We start from the raw sequence: 23,299 nt of genomic DNA, 5'->3' as shown, positions 1-23,299 counted from the left end.
TTGTCACCAAATCCTTCATGAACTTTGCATAACCGGGCATTTGCTCTAAAGCCTCAACTAATGGCATGTTAATAGATAGAATTTTCATCATGTCAATGAACTTTTTGAATTGGTTCTTGCAATTTTTCTTGGCAAGCCTTTGAGGGTATGGAGGAGGAGGCATTGGTACCTTAGCCTTCGGCACTACCGGTTTCGGTATGTCTACAATGTGCTCCCAAGACGGGTTCACTTCCTATTGAGTCTCCTCCATACTGTCTTCAATATAAATTCTTACTTCATCATTGGCTTGCACCAAGTTGTTTGGAATATCATCTTCTTGATCACTATTTCATCATCCACAATTTTTCTTTGACTTGAGGTGGTTGCATCCCCATTTTTTCCACTCCTTGTAGTCATGCCCATGGCATGTACCGTGTTGTTCCCTCCCTTTAGGTTTACCACCGTGTCATTTGGTAGTGCCCCCTTTAGGACGAGTGTTCAAATATTGCGAGATTTTCCCCAATTGGACTTCCAAATTACGGATTGAAGTGTTGTGAGAGGCTAGTTGAGCATCAGAGTCGGCATTCTTCTCCATCATTTGTTTAAACATGTTCTCAATTCGACCCATCTCATTGTTGGAAGAGCTAGGACCATGGGAAGGATAAGGAGGCGGGTTGTTTGGTTGTTGAAACATCGGGGGCCTTTGAAAGCCCGACCCCCGATTCCCTTGACTATTGTTCCACCCCCCTTGGTTGTTTCCTCTCAAATATCCTTGACTTTTGCCACCCCAATTTATTTGGTTGTTTTGACCATTCCAATTTCCTTGATTGTTTTGATTGTTCCAATTACCTTGGTTGTTTTGATTTCTCCAATTACCTTTGTTGTTTTGATTGCTCCAATTCCCTTGATTACCTTGAGATCACCATTGTTGTTGATTCAGGCCTTGAGAGTTGTTTCTTTGCCCGTGGTAGTTGTTCACATATTGTACTTCCTCCTCTTGTTCATTGTAAGATTCATCTTGGTCAAACCCACTATCTTCTTGCACATATTGTTCCGCACGGTTTTGCACTTGTTGACCCTTTTGCCTTCTCTTGTTTACCATCATATTGACACCCTCCATTGCATTTACTTGCTTAGGACCTTGAACTTGTTGAAGTTGAGCTTTGGCCAATTGATTGCAGTGGTCAACTCGGCAATTGCTTGCCCATGATCATGCAATTCTTTATGTAGGTGAAACACATTTGGATCACCTTGAGGAACATTTGCTCTAATTTCCCATGCCGATGAAGTATCCGCTAATTCATCTAAGATTTACCTAGCTTCGGCATATGGTGTTGTCATGAAATTTCCACCGGCAATTTAGTTGACCACGCATTGATTGGTAGTATTGATCCTCCTATAAAATTTTTGTTGAATCATAGTCTCCGTCATGTGATTGTTCGGGCACTCTTTCACCATAGTTAGGCACCTCTCCCATATATTAGGCAAAGTCTCATTGAGTTCTTGTTTGAATGCTAGAATCTCGTCTCTAAGAGTAGCCATATGCCCGGAAGAAAAGAACTTGGCAATGAATTTCTCCGCCAATTCATCCCATGTATGGATGGAATGGTTTGGCAATATTTCTAACCAATCCAAGGCTTTCCCCCGTAGTGAGAAAGGAAATAGCCTCAACCTTAAAGTATCCTCGGAGACGTTTGTATGTTTACTCCCCCAACAAGTGTCCACAAATCCTTTCAAGTGTTTTTATGCATTTTGATTCGGAGCCCCGGTAAAGAATCCCCGTTTCTCTAGCAATGTGAGCATAACATTTGTGATTTGAAAATTGCCCGCCCTAATGCGGGGCGGGACTATAGCACTTGCATACCCTTTATTCGGCAACACCCGCTGTGGAGACGCTCTTGATGGATTTGGGGGTGGAACGGGAACGTTGTCTTGAGGCGGTCGGCCTCGTCTATTTGCTTGAGGTTCGAGAGGAACCTCTTAAACTTGGTCATCCTCCATGTCCACATCCCCCAAAGTCATGTTTCCGAGAGGATCATTGTTATTAAGAGCCATTGTTTCACCTACAATTATTTCACCAAAAAGATTAGTAACACGGAAGTAAAAGAAGACAATTCACACACAAAACCAAATATATAACTAAATCCATTTTTAGCTCCCCGGCAACGGCGCCAAAAATTGATCTCAAGCAAGTCACACCTCAGTTTAGGGCTGTGAAGTGGTCGATTGCAATAATAATACCCAACAAGGAGTCGGGATCGAATCCACAGGGAGCGTAGATGGGATTAGGTATATATTTGGAATAAGCACGTGAAGTATCTTTATTGCACTTCCACAAATTGTGTTTTGATTCTACTTCTAAATTATGCTACGGTTTGCAAATGTAAAGCTAGAGAATAATACTTTTTTGTGTTGTTTTTCAAGTATGTAAAAGATCTAGGGTTGTGACTTCTACCTAGGTGTTTGCCTAATGGGTTGTGGGATTTAGAGCGGGTTTTGCTGGTCGGGGTGTGTTATAGCAATCAACACACAATTACCCACTCAATACCTCTCGGTAATAGAGTGGTTTTGCCCAATTTGGCTTTCTCAAGTACAAATGGGTAATGCACAAAATAATTGATAGATGCTCAAGTCGGGTATTACTATCTCTAGATTCAACCCTTTAATTGGGACTATCAATTTCTTGAGTTCATCCCAATTTCTTGTTAGCCATGTTTTCCTAGACTAAATCTCTCTTTCTCAAGTAGAGACTAAGTCAAATAGGCTCGAATCAATGTTTGCAACCATTAATTCTACAATTATAGTAAGAACTAGGCTAAATATTACACACCCAACCATAACAACAACAACAACAACAACAACAACATCAACCCAATATAATCCCACTAGTGGTGTCTAGAGATGGTAGTGTACACACCCAACCATAAACAAACCCTAAATCAAACACCCATTAGGTACCCACACTAGGATTGGGTCACAACCCTAGCTCGAAATTTAGCTACTCATAGTGAGTGATGAAGAAAATAAAGAAGAAAAGATGATAAACTCATATTGCAAGATTAAAAGATGAAAATCCATTGTTAAATCACCAATATAAGCTAAAATTGCCTAATGAGGTTAGGAAAAATGGCAACAGTACATTCAATATTCAAAAACTTGACCTAATTTCGTGAAAGTAGTATATTTATACAAAGTTGGAATTTTCGGACAAAATTGCCCTTTCGGAGGTTCTGCGGCCGCACAATTATATGTGCGGTCTGCACTTTGCTTTAGCTCTGGATAGGAGTTGGATCTGCGGCCGCACAATTCTGCACTACGGCCACGCTTCTTGAGTTCTCCGGACCGCACAATTCTGGGTGCGGCCGCACATTTGATTTCTGTGACCACACAATTATAGTGCGGTCCACAGATCTTGATTGTCTTGAATTGCCAACTCTTTGAACCTTGACTTCTACGGCCGCGCAATTATTGTGCAGTCCGTACTTTGCATTGCAGCACTGTCAAATTTTCTTCTTGTTCTGTGGCCGCAGACAAAATTCTGCAGTCCGCACTTTAGCCTTTTTGCTTGATTTTTGTCCTTGTTCAAAATCACTCCTTCTTGAGTTTAATTTCATAACCTTCGCTCATTTTCCGATACTCCTACAAGTAAGCATATTTCATCAGTTTTCAAGAATACCTTTAAACATTTTTGAACTAAAACGAAAGTCAAAAGCCGCAACTAAGTAGTCAAAACCCCCACATATCAACCCCCCGCCATCGCCGCTCCCCCGCCGTTGTCGCTTCCGCTGCTACTGCCTTACTGCCACTGTCACGACCCAAATTCCATTAGAGGTTGTAATGGCGCCTTATACCGCTGTCAGGCCAGCCAACAATAATTGCTTAAGTATATTATTCATTTCAGGATTTTTGAAATCATAATTTCCTTCAATTTAATAGTAGGAGATGGACTTTACAGAGTAAATAAAAATATTTTTCAAAATTTCAATACCAAACAACCCATAATCACCCCAAAACCCGGTGTCACAAGTGCATGAGCATCAACTAGGAAGTAAAATAAAATACATCATCTGTCCGGAATACAAATTGGACAGGAAAAAAAATATAAATACTCTAAAGGAGACTCTGCTGGCTGCGGATAGTAGTATAGAATGCAGCTCACCTAAGTCCCCGCAATAACCATGCCTCTGCGCCCACAAGGACAGTAGACATATATGTACCTGCACAAAAATGTGCAGCAAGTATAGTATGATACGTAAATCAACGCGTACCCAGTAAATATCTCGTCTAACCTTGAAGAAGTAGTGATGAGGGGTCGACTCCGAGAATTACTATAGGCTAACAATAAATACCGATATTATACTTAATCATGGATTGTATGAAATAGCTATAAACTCAATAACAAGAAGTGAATGAACAATTTTTTTATTAATGGGATTTTTTTTTCCAAACTTATTATCGTCATTTAACAATTTATATCTCAGGCCAAAGAAGTAGTATCAATTATAAAATGGGTTCCAAAGATTTATCATGCGCATATTATGTCGAGGTCGTACGGCCCGATCCAACATAATATTTAAATTGTGCACTGCCGAGGGTCGAACGGCACAGACCATAGATGCATCTATCTGCTTCCGAGGCGTTCAACCCACTCCACAAAAGAGAAAACACATTAAACAACCAATTCAAGATTTATTAAGGGGAAAATATTCCAAGAATTACAAATTCTCATTTAACGGTAAAGTAAATGAAGTTTAACCTTTTTATAATTCCTTTATCGAGTTTCTAAAGGTTTTAAACAATTAAATTAACAAGTAGACAACAAACATCGCAAGTACAACATGATATGGGTCCTAGACTACCAGGACATAAGCATAATAGTAGCTACGCACGGACTCTCGTCACCTCGTGCGTACGTAGCCCCCATAAATAGAAGCACATAATAATTTGATTCACCTATGTGGTTAATTCCGTCTTACAAGGTTAGAAAGGAGACTTACCTCGCTACGAAATTCCATAACCGGCTCCAAAACCTTTCCAACAACTTAAACTGATGCCCATCACTCCAAAACTAGTCAATAAATGTGTAAATCCATAAATATATACTCTAATACTCATTATAATTCAATTTACAACAATTTTCAGCCCCGCTCGAAAAGTCGATAAAAATCACCCTCGAGCCCACGTGCCCGGATTCCGAAATTTTTTAAAGATAAACATTACTCATAGCCTCACGAACTCAAATATATAGATTATTCTCAATTCCATGTCCAAATTCGTGGTCAAAATCCAAAAATATAAGTTTTTAGGTTTTCCTTCAAAATCCCATGTATTTATCTTCCAATGGATGGGTATAACTTACCTTGGCATAGATGATGAAAACCCCCCACTTGAAGCTCTCCAAATATCGCCCAACCAAGAGAGAATGGAAGAAAATGGGCCAAAACTCCGTTCTTAAAGAATCCTCACTGCCCAGCCACAATTTTAGCTTCTACGGTCCAATAGCCGCTCTTGCGGCTCCGCACCTAAGTAAATTCCATCGCAGGTGCGGTTCAAGCTAGGCCCAACAGTCCCCGCATCTACGCTTTTGCTTGCTCGATCCTCATGCACATCTGCGCTCGTGCACCTGTGCGTTTGTGCCCGCTCCTGCGGCCCCAGGACTTTTGGCCAACCTCTGCTTCTGTGCTTTCCCTGCTGCTTTTGCGGAGTCGCACCTACGACCCTTTTTCCGCAGGTGCGATTCCACCAGCAACTAGAAAATCCCAGCATTCCCTTAGTTCAAAATTCGATTCGTCAAGCATATGAAACTCACACGAGACCCCTGGGACCCCAACCAAACATACCAACAAGTCCTAAAATGTCATACGAACTTATTCGGGCCTTTAAATCACATCAAACAACGCTAAAAACACGAATCACCCTCCAATTCAAACTTAATTAACTTTGAAACTTCAACTTTTACAATCGTTGCCAAAACCTAACGAATCGAGTCTGATTGACCTCAAATTTTGCACACAAGTCGCATTTGACATTGCGGACCTACTCCAACTTCCGGAATCAAAATTCGACCCCGATATCAAAAGGTCCACCCCGGTCAAACTTCTCAAAAACCTCCAAATTTCTAACTTTCACCAAATGACCCCAAAATGACCTACGGACCTCCAAATCCACATCCGGACGCGCTCCAAATACCAAAATCACCATACGGAGCTATTCTCAGACTCGAAATCCCAAACGGACATCGATAACATTGAAATTTACTTTAACCCAAATTTATGAAATCATTCCAAAATGCCAACTTCCACAACAGGCGCTGAAACATTCCCGGGTTATCCAAAACTCGATCCGAACATACGCCCAAGTCCAAAATCATCATACGAACCTGTTGGAACCTTCAAATCCCGATTCCGAGGTCGTTTACTCAAAAATCACACCTTAGTAAATTCTTCCAATACATGATTGTATACTCTCACTGTATTCACACCATGCACCACATTATTCACATGACCATAATAACATCCTCTGAGAATAATAGCCAAAATCTCACGAATCTGATGCTCACAACACACCTCGTGACACATATAAGTCGTGTTCCAACTCTTGAAATGCTTCCACGACGGAAGAGATGTGTAGAAATTCATACCAACGACCGAGTCAACAAAACATTGAGTCTCTCCTCCTGATAAGAACCATTACCTCATTATGAACCAAATAATGATATTGTTCTTTAATATGTCTTCTATAAATCCGTTTGCACTGATCCCAGGTCCAAAATCTCGTCTCACCTAGTACAAGTCGTTCCTACAATAAGCCACCACAAACATTACCAAAGGTCTCATATGATGCCACCATGTGTCAACAAGCCACAAATTTGAATGTTATACATAATGAAACGAACTATGGAAGGAACTACTCAACCCACGTAACTAATTGAACAACCGAAAGGATATTATGAACCTTCCTCAGAAAGAGAGAAACAAAATACACAAGAATAGATATGGGGAACTGTACTCACATCACACTGCTGCGGCGTGCAACCCAATCCAAACAACTACCCGCGGCGGTGTGCCACCCGATCCAACCATATACCCGTGGAGGCGTGCTACCCGATCCACAGTGACAATAAATAGGGAAGTACCCATCAAGCCAAAACGCTTATACCTACGAAACACCCGAATGTCAACCACAAGCACGCCATGTGCATAATACCATCCCTGGGGAGACAGATAGCGTTATACGCTACAAAACTCAAGCACGACTAAAGTGCAATAAATGACCTGTATCTTGAGAGCCATCCTGCTCTCACAACACCACAAATTATAGGGGATCTCAACACGAGTGTGAATAATCAAAACGCCTCACAACCCACATGGCACAAAAGAGATTACACGAAATGGCTGACGACAAAAATAACATCCAAGGCCCGAAGACCCCTCCGTAAGCAATGCTATGCTGAAATGAACACATCCGGACTAATATAGAGCCCACATTCATATTTAGATCCATCCACGGACCTCAAGCCAATTCTCGTCATACCATGCTTGGGCAAATAGCCTCTCAAGGATCCACAATGACCCTTTTTCCATGACATGCAAGAACAACCGTCGAATCCGAAACAAAATTCCACAATTCACAACCAACTGAATATAGCGCCTTTTCAGGCCTAAACCCTCACATTAGTGATAGTACCCAAATCTCCATACTTGGTTTAAATCTTTAATCAATCAATTGACTACATGTCACACTTATACAATCTTCCTGTGAGATATGCTCCCATGACCTTCCACACCAGGTAACAAGTCTGCACATCCATACTACCGACCACACTAATGATGTAAAGCAATTCAAGAATCTGCAAATCAGTACACAAGAATTTTACCCACGACACCGATCTCAGGTGAAGCTGAAGACAATTCCAGCTTACTCTAAACATTTGAATCCTTTCTTGCTCATCCACGCTCGTGATATTTTTGTCAACACCGAACCGCAACCTTGATCCTCGGCTTCCAATTTCCCATGCCGCTCACTGCACCTAACGTGCCAATACGTGAGAGTACAACAATTCCATAATAACCCCCGATCCACTAATAGAATAAACACTTCATCATATAGCAACCTTTCACTTAACTCATTTCAGGAGAACCATTGCAACACGAGACCAAATTCTCATAACCGCAGAAAATACAATCCCAAGTAGTGGTCTAAACCACCATAACTCTTCCGGGATCCATCCACTCATAACAGGACATAATAATCGAATACTTCCCAATAAATAAAATTACGATGAATGTCAAGCCTCATATGTACCGCCATAATCTTACGAACAACTTACACGCTAAAGGAACTGATCGTTGCCACCATCATGCCAATCTAACCATTACTAACCGATCCGACTGCTTCTAATTTACTCGGGAATTGCCCTAGAAATAATAATGGCTCCATTCGAAACATAACAAAACCCAATAACACTTATCCCGAGTGACCCAATCCATGAGACCATATCGCCTCAATACCCATGAACCATATCATATTATCCTTACGCGCACAATAGCATCACTAACTTGTACACCTGGTCTGCAAGACCTTCCGTGAATCCGAATGTCACGACCCAAACTCCCTCCGTATAACGTCGTGACAGCACCTAGTCTCTACGACTAGGTAAGCCTAACAAATTGCGGAAATATAACACAACAAAAGTAAAACTTGGATCCTAACAACAGTGGATAACTAAATAACTAGTAACAATATTGCTCGACATATACAATAACCAATACTCTATAAATACATAGTCTTCCCAAAACCTGGAACATTGTAAGTCACAAGCTACAGAAGGAAACTAGTATCTCTATACACCAGAGTGTAATAAAAGAAGTACGAAAGGTAAATGACATAGGAGTGAATAGAGGGGGACTTCGAGGTCTGCGAACGCGGCAGACGTACCTTGAAGTCTCCGTACAGCAGCAAGCACTCTCAGCTAATAGTGGGGCTAATAAGTAGTACATGGATCTGCACACAAAACATGTGCAGAAGAGTAGCATGTGTACACCACAACGGTACCCAGTAAGTGCCAAGCCTAACCTCGGTAGAGTAGTGACGAGGTCAGGTCAGGCCCAGTGGTATATAATAAATAACGCAGGAGAATAAAACAGTATAATAAGAGATAGGAGAATATAACAATACAACACACAAGGATAAACAACAGGGGATCTCCCGAGATACCGTCTCGTAGTCCCAAAATAAATATGCAGGGAGAACTCCCGAGGTACCGCCTTGCAGTCTCAAAAGTAAATGTGCAAGGAGAACTCCCGAGGAATTGCCTCGTACTCTCAAAAGTAAATGTGCAGGGAGAACTCTCGAGGAACCACCTGGTAGTCTCAAAAGTAAATGTGTAGGGAGAACTTTCGAGGAACCACCTCGTAGTCTCAAAAGTAAATGTGTAGGGAGAACTCCGGAGGAACCGCCTCATAGTCTCAAAAGTAAATGTGCAGGGAGAACTCCTGAGGAACCGCCTCGTAGTCTCAAAAGTAAATATACAGGGAGAACTCCCGAGGAACCGCCTCGTAGTCTCAAAAGTAAATATGCAGGGAGAACTCCTGAGGAACTGCGTCGTAGTCTCAAAAGTAAATACCTAGTATGAACTGACAAAAAACAATAACTAACAGCAAGATTTCTTTAGTTATACGGATAAAGAACAAAGAAAGCAGGAAATCATTCAAAGCATGCTTCACAGATTTCAAATAAGCAGTTAAAGCACGTAGACATGCGATACTAGATTAAATAGGATAACTACGGCCATTGGAATAGCTCAGTTAAAAATGAAAATAAACTAATACTCATTTAAACGGTATAACTCAAATTAAAGGAAAACAGGTTACTACTCAGTGAAATAAATCGGGTTTTACAACAAATAACCTGTGTATGTACTCATCACCTCACGTACACGACGCTAACATATCACAACAGTACCTAATCCTAAGGGGATTTCCCCCGCACAAGGTTAGGCAAGCCACTTAGCTCGAACTAAGCTCAATCCGACTCTGAATGGCCCAAATCTAGCGAAAATCAATTGCATACCATAAATATGACAATAAGAATTTAATCTAATTAATGAAATCAAAGCTAAAGCAAGAAATTAGAAAATCGCCCCAAAAATTCGACCCGGGACAACGTCTCGGAGTCGGGTAAAAGTCACAAAATATGAAAACCCATTCACTCACGAGTTTACTCGTACCAAATATTATCCAAATCCGATATCAAAATCTCAATCAAAACCAAAATCTTAGTTGAAGAACTTCTTCCCATTTTTCCCAAATTTTTCACCCAAATCTGAAATTAAAAGATGAAATTAGTGATAGATTAGTGAGATATAACAAATACAAGTGAAGAATCATTACCCAATCAATGTCTCTGAAAATCCCTCAAAATTTCGTCCAAATCCAAGCTCCCAACTCAAGTTTTTGATAAAATGGCAAAACCCCTTATTTTCGAATGTTATATTCTGCCTAGGTGAATCCTTCTTTGCGAACGCGGCCACATCCTCCCGTTCGCATATAACAAAATCCCACTGACCAAAATTCCTCCTTGGCAAACCTGAGGGACCTGTCGCAAACGTGTACCTTTCACTTCCTGATGCTTCGCGAATGCAACACACGTTACGCGAATGCGTAGAACAAATCCTTGGGGTCCCCAACTGCTCCACTTCCTCTATGCGAACCCGATGTCCTTCTAGCGTTCGCGATGCACTGATCCTCAAACCTTCACGAACGTGCCCCCATCTTCGCGAATGCGAAGAACAACTCCAGCTGGCCTCTCAAATGCTTTACGTGATCGTGAGACCTCTCCCGCGAACGCGATGAAGAAAAGGGTGCTACAAAAATTCCAGAAAATCTGCTATCTTTCACAAGTCCAAAATGATCCGTTAAGCATCCGAAACTCACCCAAGACCCCCGGTACCTCAAACAAACGTACCTACCAGTCTTAAAACACCATACGAACTTAGCCGAGCCCTTAAAACACCTCAACTAACAACAAAACCATGAATCACCCTCCAATTCAAACTTAAATTTCAGAGTTTGCCTACAACAACAGTTATCAATCGAGCATTCAGATGGCACCGTATGAGGCTCTGTATGGTAGGCGGTGTCGGTATCTAATAGGTTGGTTCGAGCCGGGCGAGGCTAGATTACTGGATATAGACTTGGTTCAGGATCGACTTCGCACAACCCAGTCCAGACAGAAGAGTTATGCAGATCGGAAAGTTCACGATGTTGCATTCATGGTTGAAGAGCGGGTCTTACTCTGGGTTTCACCTATGAAGGGTGTTATGAGGTTTGGAAAGAAGAGCAAGCTGAGCCCAAGGTTCATTGGTCCATTTGAGGTGTTGTGACGTGTTGGGGAGGTTGCTTATGAGCTTACCTTGCCTCCCAATCTTGCAGGGGTCCATGCAGTATTCCATGTTTCTATGCTCCGAAAGTATCACGGCGACCCAGCTCATGTGTTGGATTTCAGCTCAGTTGGACAAGGATGTATCTTATGCCAAGGAGCCAGTGGCTATTTTGAACAGGCAGATTCGAAAGCTGAGGTCAAATAACATTGCTTCAGTGAAGATTTGGTGGAGGGGTCAACCGGGCGAGGAGGCAACTTGGCAGACCGAGCAGGATATGCGCAACCGTTATCCTCATCTTTTCACCACATCAGGTATGTCTCTATACTCATTCGAGGACAAACGATTGTTTTAAAAAGAGGAGGATGTAACGACCCGACCGGTCGTTTTGAGAGTTATAGCCCTGAACCCCTAATTATTGCTTCCCCCGCATCTATTTCTACTATTGTGACTTGTCGAGAGGTTTCATTTTGGTTTTTGAAGTGTTTTGGAACACTTAGTCCCTAAATGGAGGCTTAAGTCTTAGGATTTGGATTTTAGTCAGAACTATGTGAAGACGGTTCCGGAATGGAGTTTCGTCGATTCCATTAGATCTGTTGGGTGATTTTGGGCTTAGAGGCGTGTCCAGATTGAGGTTTGGAAGTCTGTAGTTTATTTAGGCTTGAAATGGCGAAAGTCAACTTTTTGGAGATTTGGACCGGTAGTGGAATTTTTGATATCGGGGTCGGATTCTGATTCCGGAAGTTGGAGTAGGTCCATAATCTTGAATATGACTTGTGTGCAAAATTTGGGGTCAATCTGATGTGGTTGATAGGCTTCGGCATCGGCTGTGGATATTTGAAGTTTCAAGTTCCCAAGCACCCCCAAAATCTATCACACAAGCGCGGAGCATATCTTCAAGTATCTAAATAGTGCGCTCGAACTGTCCGTCCATCTGAGGGTGAAATGTTGTGCTCAGCTCAACCCGAATACCCAACTCCTGCTGTACAACCCTCCAGAACCATGATGTGAATTACGTACCCCGGTCAAAGATGATAGATACCGGTATGCCATGAAGCCTAATAATCTCGTCGATATAAATTCGAGCCAACTTCTCGGAAGAATAGGTAGTCACCACAGGAATGAAATGAGCTGACTTGGTCAGCCTATCCACAATCACCTAGACTGCATTAAACCTCTGCTGAGTCCTTGGGAGTCCAACAACAAAATCCATAGTGATCCGCTCCCATTTCCACTCCGGAATCTCTATCTTCTGAAGCAACCAACCTGGCCGTTGATGCTCATACTTCACCTGCTAGCAATTTAGACACCGAGCTACATGTTCCACTATATCCTTCTTCATTATTTCTCACCAGTAATGCTGCCTCAAGTCCTGGTACATATTTGCGACACCCGAATGAATGGAGGACCGCGAACTGTGAGCCTCCTGAAGAATCAAATCTCGCAAACCATCTACATTCGGCACACATAACCTGCCCTGCATCCTCAATGCACCATCATCCCCAATAGTGACCTCCTTAGCATCATCGTGCTGGACCGTGTCCTTAAGGACAAGCAGATGGGGTCATCATATTGACGCTCCCTGATACGATCATAAAGAGATGATTGAGAGACCAAACAAGCCAATACTAGACTCGGCTCAGAAATATCCAATCTAACAAACTAGCTAGCTAAGGCCTGAACATCCAATGCCAATGGCCTCTCTACTGCTGGTAGATAAGCTAAGCTCCCCAAACTCTCCACCGAGTGACTCAAAGCATCGTCCACCACATTGGCCTTCCCGGGATGGTACAAAATGGTGATATCATAGTCCCTCAGTAGCTGCAACAACCTCCGCTGACACAAGTTAAGATCCTTTTTCTTAAATAAATGCTGCAAACTCCGATGGTCAATGTAGTTCTCACAAGAAACATCATGCAAATAGTGCCGCCAAATCTTCAAGGCATGAAAAATAGCTGATAACTCAAGGACATGGACAGGATAGTTATTTTCATGCACCTTCAGCTGTCTGGACACGTAGGCAATCACCCTAACATCCTGCATCAACACCGCACCGAGACTGATCCGCGATGCATCATAATATACAGTATAAGACCCCAAAACTGTAGGCAATACCAATACTGGGGTTGTAGTCAAAGCTGTCTTGAGCTTCTGAAAGCTCTCTTCACATTCCTCTATGCACTTGAATGGAGCACCCTTCTGGGTCAGCCTGGTCATAGGTGCTGCAATAGATGAGAAACCCTCTACAAATCGACGATAATACCCCACCAAACCAAGAAAACTCTGAATCTCCGTAACTGATGACGGTCTAGGCCAACTCTGCACTTCTTTCACCTTCTTCGGATCCATCTGGATCCCATCACTCAATACTACATGACCCAAGAATGCCACTAAGTCTAGCCAAAATTCACACTATGAAAATTTTGCATATAACTTCTTTTCTCCCTAGGTCTGAAGCACAGTCCTCAGGTGCTACTCATGATCCTCCCGAGTTCGGGAGTACACCAGAATGTCGTCAAAAAACACAGTGACAAATAAGTCAAGATAAGGCCGGAACACACTGTACATCAAGTGCATAAAAGTTGCTGGGGCATTGGTTAGTCCAAATGACATCACAAGAAAATCGCAGTGACCATACCGAGTCCAGAAAGTAGTCTTCGGGATATCTAGCTCCCGAATTTTCAACTGATGATAGCCTGAACGTAACTCAATATTGGAAAACACTCTAGCACCCTGTAAGTGATCAATTAAGTCATCAATACGAGGCAAGGGATACCTGTTCTTCAATGTAACTTTGTTCAACTGGCGGTTATCAATACACATCCACATAGAACCATCCTTCTCCTTCACGAATAAGACATGAGCACCCCAAGGTGACACACTGGGCTGAATGAAGCCCTTATCAAGCAACTACTGTAACTACTCCGAAAATTCCTTCAATTTAGGATGACCCATACGATATGGAGGAATAGAGATGGGCTGAGTGCCCGAAAACAAATCAATGCCAAAATCAATATCTCTGTCGCGCGGCATGCCCAGAAGATCAGCTGGAAACACATCTGGAAAGTCCCTCACTACTAGAACTGACTCAACTATAGGGGTATCAATACTGACATCTCTCATATAAGCTAGATACGCATCACACCCCTTCTCAACAATTCACTGAGCTTTAAGAAATGAAATAACTCTGCTGGGAGTATACTCTAAGGTACCTCTCCACTCTAATCACGGTAAACCTGGCATAGCCGCATCACGGTCTTAGCGTGACAATCAAAAATAGCATAATGGGGCGACAACCAGTCTATGCCCAAGATAACATCAAAGTCTACCATACTGAGCAATAATAAATCAACTCTGGTCTCAAAACCACTAAGAGCAACCAAACACGACCGATACACATGGTCCACAATAAGAGAATCTCCCACAGGAGTAGACACATAAATAGGGGAACTCAAGGAATCCCGAGATACGCCCAAATACGGGGCAAAATAAGAGGACACATAGGAATATGTAGAGCCTGGGTCAAATAATACCGATGCATCTCTATGACAGACTGGAACAACACACGTAATGATAGAGCCGGAAGCAACTATCTCAGTACGAGCTGGGAGAGCATAATACCTGGCTTGGCCTCCCCCTCTAGGGTGACCTCGACCTCCCCGACCTCCACCTCGAGCTGGCTGAGTAGGTGGGGCGGTAGCTGGTGCTAGAATCATAGCCTGAGGGCCCGATGGAGCACGTGGTGGCTTAGAAGTCTGCGGAGGTGCACCCCTCCTAAGTCTGGGGCAATCCCTCACCATATGGCGGGTGTCACCACACTCAAAACAACCCCTCGGAGGGTGTGGCTATTTTTACTGACTTGGGCCAAGTCTACTGGAAAAGCACCCCGACCAGGAGGCACACTAGATACTAGCGGTGAATAATAAGGCTCCTGGGGTCTTGAAGGGACCGAAATACCACTGGCGGCTGGAAGAGCTGAATGAACGGGGTGACTCACATAACCCCTACCATGTCGAACTGTAGCTGGGGCACGAGTACCACAGTAAGTCCCAGACTCTCAAGACCTCTTGGCCTCCCTCTCCTCTCTATCCTGGGAAAGCATGCCCTCTAATCTCCTGGCAATACTCACAACCTGCTGATAAGAAATATCCGAATACTGGGGTGGAGTCCCTCAATAAACCGTCGAACCTTCTCTCGAACTGTGGCAACCAAGGCTGGTGCATGTCGAGCCAAATCACTGAAGCAGACTACATACTCTGACACTATCATAGCACCCTGGTGCAACTTCTCAAACTTCGCGAGCCACGAGTCCCTGAGACTCTGAGGGACATACTTTCTCAAAAACATGTCCGAGAACTGAGTCCATGAAAGTGAAGCTGCCTTATCCGTACTACTAAACTCATAAGCACGCCACCACTGATAGGCTGCTCCTCTAAGCTGGAGGGTGGTAAAACAAAACCCCACTCATCTCCGCTACGCCCATAGTACGGAGAATACGATGACACTCCTCCAGAAAACCCTGAGCATCATCCGTACCCAATCCGCTGAAGGTAGGTGGGTGGTACTTCTTGTACTTCTCAAGTCTGAGCTAGTCCGCCTGAGAAGTGGCTGTCCTAGTCTTGTGTTGAACTGGAGCTACCGGCTGTATCGGTATAATCTATGGAACCCGATCGGCCTGAACTCGCTGCTCTGGAGTATCGGCGAAAGGAGTCTATGCTCCTCCCCCGACCTAAGATGTGGCAGGAGCAAGTGGAATCAATCCAGCCTGAGCTAAGGTGTTGAACATGCTCAGAAACTGGGCTAGGGTCTCCTGGGGAGCTGGTGCAGCCACAGGTGTCTCAGGTGTCAGCCCTCTAGTTGGAGCTACTGGGGGCTCCTCTGTAGCAGCTCGTGCGGGTGCTCTGGCTGCACCGCGTGGACGTCCTCAGATTCTCCTGTACGTGTCCTCACCATCTATGAGAGAATCGAATACAGAAGTTTAGAATTTTGATGTCAACAAATTTCCCACGACAAGGAATCAAAGAAGTATAATTTTTCCTAACAGTTCCATAGCCTCCCAAAGATAAGTACAGACATCTCCGTAACGATCTGCGAGACTCTAATAAACTGGCTTGTGACTCACGACACCTGTGAACCTAGAGCTCTGATACCAACTTGTCACGACCCAAACTCCCTCCGTATAACGTCGTGACAGCACCTAGTCTCTACGACTAGGTAAGCCTAACAAATTGCGGAAATATAACACAACAAAAGTAAAACTTGGATCCTAACAACAGTGGTTAACTAAATAACTAGTAACAATACTGCTCGACATATACAATAACCAATACTCTATAAATACATAGTCTTCCCAAAACCTGGAACATTGTAAGTCACAAGCTACAGAAGGAAACTAGTATCTCTATACACCAGAGTCTAATAAAAGAAGTACGAAAGGTAAATGACATAGGAGTGAATAGAGGGGGACTTCGAGGTCTGCGAACGCGGCAGACGTACCTTGAAGTCTCTGTACAGCAGCAAGCACTCTCAGCTAATAGTGGGGCTAATAAGTAGTACATGGATCTGCACAAAAAACATGTGCAGAAGAGTAGCATAAGTACACCACAATGGTACCTAGTAAGTGCCAAGCCTAGCCTCGGTAGAGTAGTGACGAGGTTAGGTCAGACCCACTGGTATATAATAAATAAAGCAGGAGAATATAAAAGTATAATAAGAGACAGGAGAATATAACAATACAACACACAGGGATAAACAGCAGGGGATCTCCCGAGATACCGTCTCGTAGTCCCAAAATAAATATGCAGGGAGAACTCCCGAGGTACCGCCTCGTAGTCTCAAAAGTAAATGTGCAAGGAGAACTTCCGAGGAACTGCCTCGTATTCTCAAAAGTAAATGTGGAGGGAGAACTCCCGAGGAACCATCTCGTAGTCTCAAAAGTAAATGTGCAGGGAGAACTCCCAAGGAACCGCCTCGTAGTCTTAAAAGTAAATATGCAGGGAGAACTCCCTAGGAACCGCCTCGTAGTCTCAAAAGTAAACACCCATTTCGAACTGATAAATACAATATTTAACAACAAGATTTCTACACTTATACTGATAAAGAACAAGGGAAGTAGGAAATCAACTAGGCATGCTTCACAGAGTTCAAATAAGCAGCTAAAGCATGTAGACATGCGATATTATATTGAATAGGATAACTACGCACATTGGAATAGCTCAGTTAAGAATGAAAACTGACTAATACTCATTTAAACGGTATAACTCAAATTAAAGGAAAAACAGGTTACTACTCAGTAAAATAAATCGGGTTTTACAACAAATAGCCCCTGTACGTACTCGTCACCTCACGTACACGGCGCTCACATATCACAACAGTACCAAATCCAAAGGGGATTTCCCCCACACAAGGTTAGGAAAGCCACTTACCTCGAACCAAGCTCAATCAATCGGTAACAATGCCTTTTCCATGAATATTTGACTCTGAATGGCTCAGATCTAGCCAAAATCAATTGCATACCATAAATACGACTAATGAATTTAATCTAATTAATGAAATCAAAGCTAAAGCAAGAAAGTAGAAAATCGCCCCAAAAAGTCGACCTGGGCCCACATCTCTGAATCGGGTAAAAGTCACAAAATATGAACACCCATTCACTCACGAGTTCACTCGTACCAAAAATTATCCAAATCCGATATCAAAATCTCCATCAAAACCAAAAATCTTAGTTGAAGAACTTCTTCCCATTTTTCCCAAAATTTTCACCCAAATGCGAAATTAAAAGATGAAATTAGTGATAGATTAGTGAGATATAACAAAAAAAACAAGTGAAGAATCATTACCCAATCGACGTCTCTGAAAATCCCTCAAAATCTCATCCAAATCTGAGCTCCCAACTCAAGTTTTTGATATAATTGCAAAACCCACATTTTTGGAATGTTATATTCTGCCCAGGTGAATCCTTCTTCGCGAACGCGGCCACATCCTCGCGTTCGCGTATAAATAAATCCCACTAACCAAAATTCCTCCTTCGCAAACGTGAAGGACCTGTCGCGAATGCGTACCTTTTACTTCCTGATGCTTCGCGAACGCGACACACGTTACGTGAATGCGTAGAACAAATCCTTAGGGTTCCCAGCTGCTCCACTTCCTCTATGTGAACCCGATGTCCTTCTCTCATTCGCGATGCACTGATCCTCAAACCTTCGCGAACGCACCCCCATTTTCGCGAACGCGAAGAACAACTCCAGCTGGCCTCTCAAATGCGTTACGCGATCGCGAGAACTCTCTTGCCAACGCGATGAAGAAAAGTATGCAACAAAAGTTCCAGAAAATCTGCTATCTTTCACAAGTCCAAAATGATCCGTTAAGCATCCAAAACTCACTCGAGGCCCCCGGGACCTCAACCAAACATACCTACCAGTCTTAAAACACCATACGAACTTAGTCGAGCCCTTAAAACACCTCAAACAACAACAAAAACACGAATCACCCTCCAATTCAAACTTAAAGAACTTGAAACTTCAAATTTCCACAACAGATATCGAAACCTATCAAACCACGTCTGATTGACTCCAAATTTTGCACACAAGTCATATTCAACATTATGGACCTACTCCAACTTCCTGAATCGGAATCCGATCCTGATATAAAAAATTCAACTACCGGTCCAAATCTCCAAAAATTCGACTTTCCCCATTTCAAGCCTAAATAAGCTACGGACCTCCAAAACACAATCTGGACACGCCCCTAAGCCCAAAATCACCCAACGGAGGTAACGAAATTGACAGAACTCCACTCTGGAGTCGTCTTCACATAGTTCTAACTACAATCTAAATCCTAAGACTTAAACCTCCGTTTAGGGACTAAGTGTCCCAAAACACTCCAAAAACCAAAATGAAACCTCCAGGCAAGTCACAATAGTAGAAATAGATACAGGGGAAGCAATAAATAGGGGTTCAGGGCTATAACTCTCAAAATAACCTGTCGGGTCATTACATCGAAGCTACTTATTCCCCTTTTCCAATACTGCACCACATACCCAATGATAACATAAAACATTCCAAGCCCCTTTTCATAGTCCACTGTAAAAGCTCAATACTTAACCATACTACTGGCTCAAAATCCTTAGGCACCACACTTTGAAATTTTGAACCCACTAGAACCATTGTTGAGAGTCACGCACTCTGACTTGTTCCCAACTATGATCAAACTCCAAGGCCCTGCTAGCACATAAACACCTTCTCAAAGAAGCACTCGGCCAACTCACTTTCCTTGTACATCACATCCACACGAAGCATAAACTCTGAGTCTTCCCAAAGCCTGCACATGAATCGATAAGGCCAATTGTAGCACACATTCCTCAAAGTTTTTTCTCAAATCACCACTGATGTTCTCTTTCGTTAGTCGTAACAACCCACCAACATGCAGATAACTAGAAACCTCACAATTTGACAACCATGCAATCCAATCGTAGGCGGTGGGGCTCTCCCACTTAGCATGAAGCTACCATTACATGACCCTGGAACCTACCAAGATTCCTTATTCCTCACTGACATGACCTCGCACAATTAACCTGCCAAATTCCTCGAAATCTTCCTGTTAACTATTTCATGAACACTCTGAATCACTAGCCACATTTATATATTTGACCTCTTACCGGATAGCCAGTAAAATTCTTCGTAGAAGCTTCATCAACACCACGCAACCGCTAACCCGCTCACAGGAGATATCCCACATGTGGAAATTCCATGCCGACCTCTTTCAACGATGCTGCACCGAGTACAATTACTACGAAACCAATTAACCCTCCTAAGCCCGTGCTCATTCACCAGCTGTACAAGTCCGTTCACTCCCTATTGACATCAATTAAAGGTGCGACGATACATTCCAATCCAAGTCATGTTGCCTCTCTCTTTATATTAAGCAACTCCCTCTTGTCGTATCCAACCTTCCTCAGTAGTAGCTAATATTCCAAATTAGTTCGTAGTCCTAGTCACTGTCCACCATGAATCCCAAATAACTCTAAACTTTCCCCAAGGCGTGTAGCTATCCTACCAAAGAACCCATATGCTACTCTTCCACTCTCCCACTTTGGTCAAACCATCTTCTTTAAGCAACTACTCGACTTATGTTTCTCACACTTGGCCTTCTAGAATTCTAACTACCGCAAGACACCTCCAATATGTCCTTCCTCATCCTTCGCTGCCCAATTGTTTCCTTAAATCAAAATCTATCTCTGTAGCACTTGAACCAATCGATCGCTACAAACTTTAAACCTTTCCGAAGATCATCTTTCTAGAGCCATCAACACTAGAAACACCGATTCGATTCTGAAATTCCTACACCCTATTATTTCTGACAACTGCTTCTCTGGCACTATTTCACAATACTCCGCCCCGAAGGCGAATTGAAGAAGACCCCAACACCGGCGAACTTAGCGCATCCAATTGAGAACGACGACACCATATCACAGATGAAAATTCCACCGCGCTCGAAAATACCAAGTCTCGTTACTCCATCAACCCAAACCTGAACGTTCGTAGTCCGATTGCCTCTCCTCCGCCGGAACTAAATGATGAACCTCTAAGCCATGAAATTAGAAGTCCCTCTATCAAGTCATTTACTGTCGCTATCCATAGATAAGCACCCTACCATTATACGAACACTATGCGATAACAGCGCACGAATCATTATAACAATCAGTGCCAAATCTCAAGCCATAGGCAATACTGATACTGAACTGAAATGACAGAACGACCTTCCGCAAGGCGATGACAATAGCCCAATCAAATACGCAGGGAGAAACATCCCACACCACATCTGCAGTACCATTAAAATTTCCCCGATCCCCAATTTATAACAAGCGCTTCATGTCACATAAGATTGAATAAAAAGGAAATTAAGGCATACGCCTCAAAGGAATCAAATCGCACGACGAGGAATCAAGAAGGGAAGTGCTCCTAACAGCCCTGTAGCCTCTCGAAGATAAGTACTGACGTCTCCGTACCGACCCGCAAGACTCTATTGGACTTTCTCATGACTCGTGATACCTAAGTGAACCTAGTGCTCTAATACCAAGTTGTCACGACCCAAATTCCATTAGAGGCCGTGATGGCCCCTAACACCGTTGCCAGGCCAGCCAACAATAATTACTTAAGTATATTACTCATTTCAGTATTTTTGAAATCATAATTTCCTTTAATTAAATAGTAAGACATGGACATTACAGAGTAAATAAAGATATTTTTCACAATTTCAATACTAAATAACCCATAATCACCCCAAAACCCGATGTCACAAGTGCATGAGTATCAACAAGGAAGTAAAATAAAATAAAACATCTGTCCGGAATACAAATTGGATAGGAAAAAAAATATAAATACTCTGAAGGAGACTCTGTTGGCTGATAATCGTAGTATAGAATACAGCTCACCTAGGTCCCCGCAATAACCACGCCTCTGCGCCCACAAGGAGACATATATGTACCTGCACAAAAATGTACAGCAAGTGTAGTATGATACGTAAATCAACGCGTACCCAGTAAGTATCTCGTCTAACCTTGAAGAAGTAGTGACGAGGGGTCGACTTCGACACTTACTATGGGCTAACAATAAATACCAATATTATACTTAATCATGGATTATATGAAATAACTATAAACTCAATAACAGGAAGTGAATGAATAATTCTTTTATTAATGGGAAATGTTTTTCCAAACTTATTATCGTCATTTAACAATTTATATCTCAAGCCAAAGAAGTAGTATCAATTATAAAATGGGTTCCAAAGATTTATCATGCGCAAATTATGTCAAGGTCGTATAGCCCGATCCAAGATAATATTTAAATTGTGCACTGCCGAGGGTCGAACGACACAAATCATAGATGCATCTATCTGCTATCGAGGCGTTCGACCTGCTCCACAAAAATATAAAATACATTAAACAACCAATTCAAGATTTATTAAGGGGCAAATATTCCAAGAATTACAAATTCTCATTTAACGGTTAAGTAAATGAAGTTTAACCTTTTTACAATTCCTTTATCGAGTTTCTAAAGTTTTTAAACAATTAAATTAACAAGTAGGGCGCAAACATCGCAAGTACAACATGATATGGGTCCTAGACTACCAGGACATAAGCATAATAGTAGCTACGCACGGACTCTCGTCACCTCGTGCGTACGTAGCCCCCATAAATAGAAGCACATAATAATTTGATTCACCTATGCGGTTAATTCCCTCTTACAAGGTTAGAAAGGAGACTTAACTCGCTCCTAAATTCCATAACCGGCTCCAAAGCCTTTCCAACAACTCAAACCGAAGACCATCACTCCAAAACTAGTCAATAAATGTGCAAATCCATAAATATATACTCTAATACTTATTATAATTAAATTTACAATAATTTTCAACTCCGCTCGAAAAGTCGATAAAACTCACCCTTGGGCCCACGTGCCCGGATTTCAAAAATTTTCGAAGATAAACATTACCCATAGCCTCACGAACTCAAATATATAGATTATTCTCAATTTCATGCCCAAATTCGTGATCAAAATCCAAAAATATAAGTTTCTAGGTTTTCCTTCAAAATCACAAATTTCTACAAATATTCATGCTTGAATCCATATAAAAATCATGTATGTATCTTGCAATTAATGTGAATAACTTACCTTGGCATAGATGATGAAAAACCCATACTTGAAGCTATCCAAATATCCCCCAACCAAGAGAGAATGGAAGACAATGGGAGAAAACCCCGTTCTTAAAGAACCTTCACTGCCCAGCCACGATTTCCGCTTTTGCGGTCCAATCGCTGCTCCTGCGACTCCGCACTTGCGTAAATTCCATCGCATATGCGATTCAAGCTCGAACCAACAATCCCCGCATCTGCGCCCCATGCAGCACATCTGTGCTTCCGCTTCCACGATCCTCATGCGCATC

The sequence above is a fragment of the Nicotiana tomentosiformis genome, chromosome 11, assembly GCF_000390325.3.
Source record: "Nicotiana tomentosiformis chromosome 11, ASM39032v3, whole genome shotgun sequence".
Lineage (NCBI taxonomy): Eukaryota > Viridiplantae > Streptophyta > Magnoliopsida > Solanales > Solanaceae > Nicotiana > Nicotiana tomentosiformis.
This window is presented reverse-complemented; position numbering follows the sequence as displayed.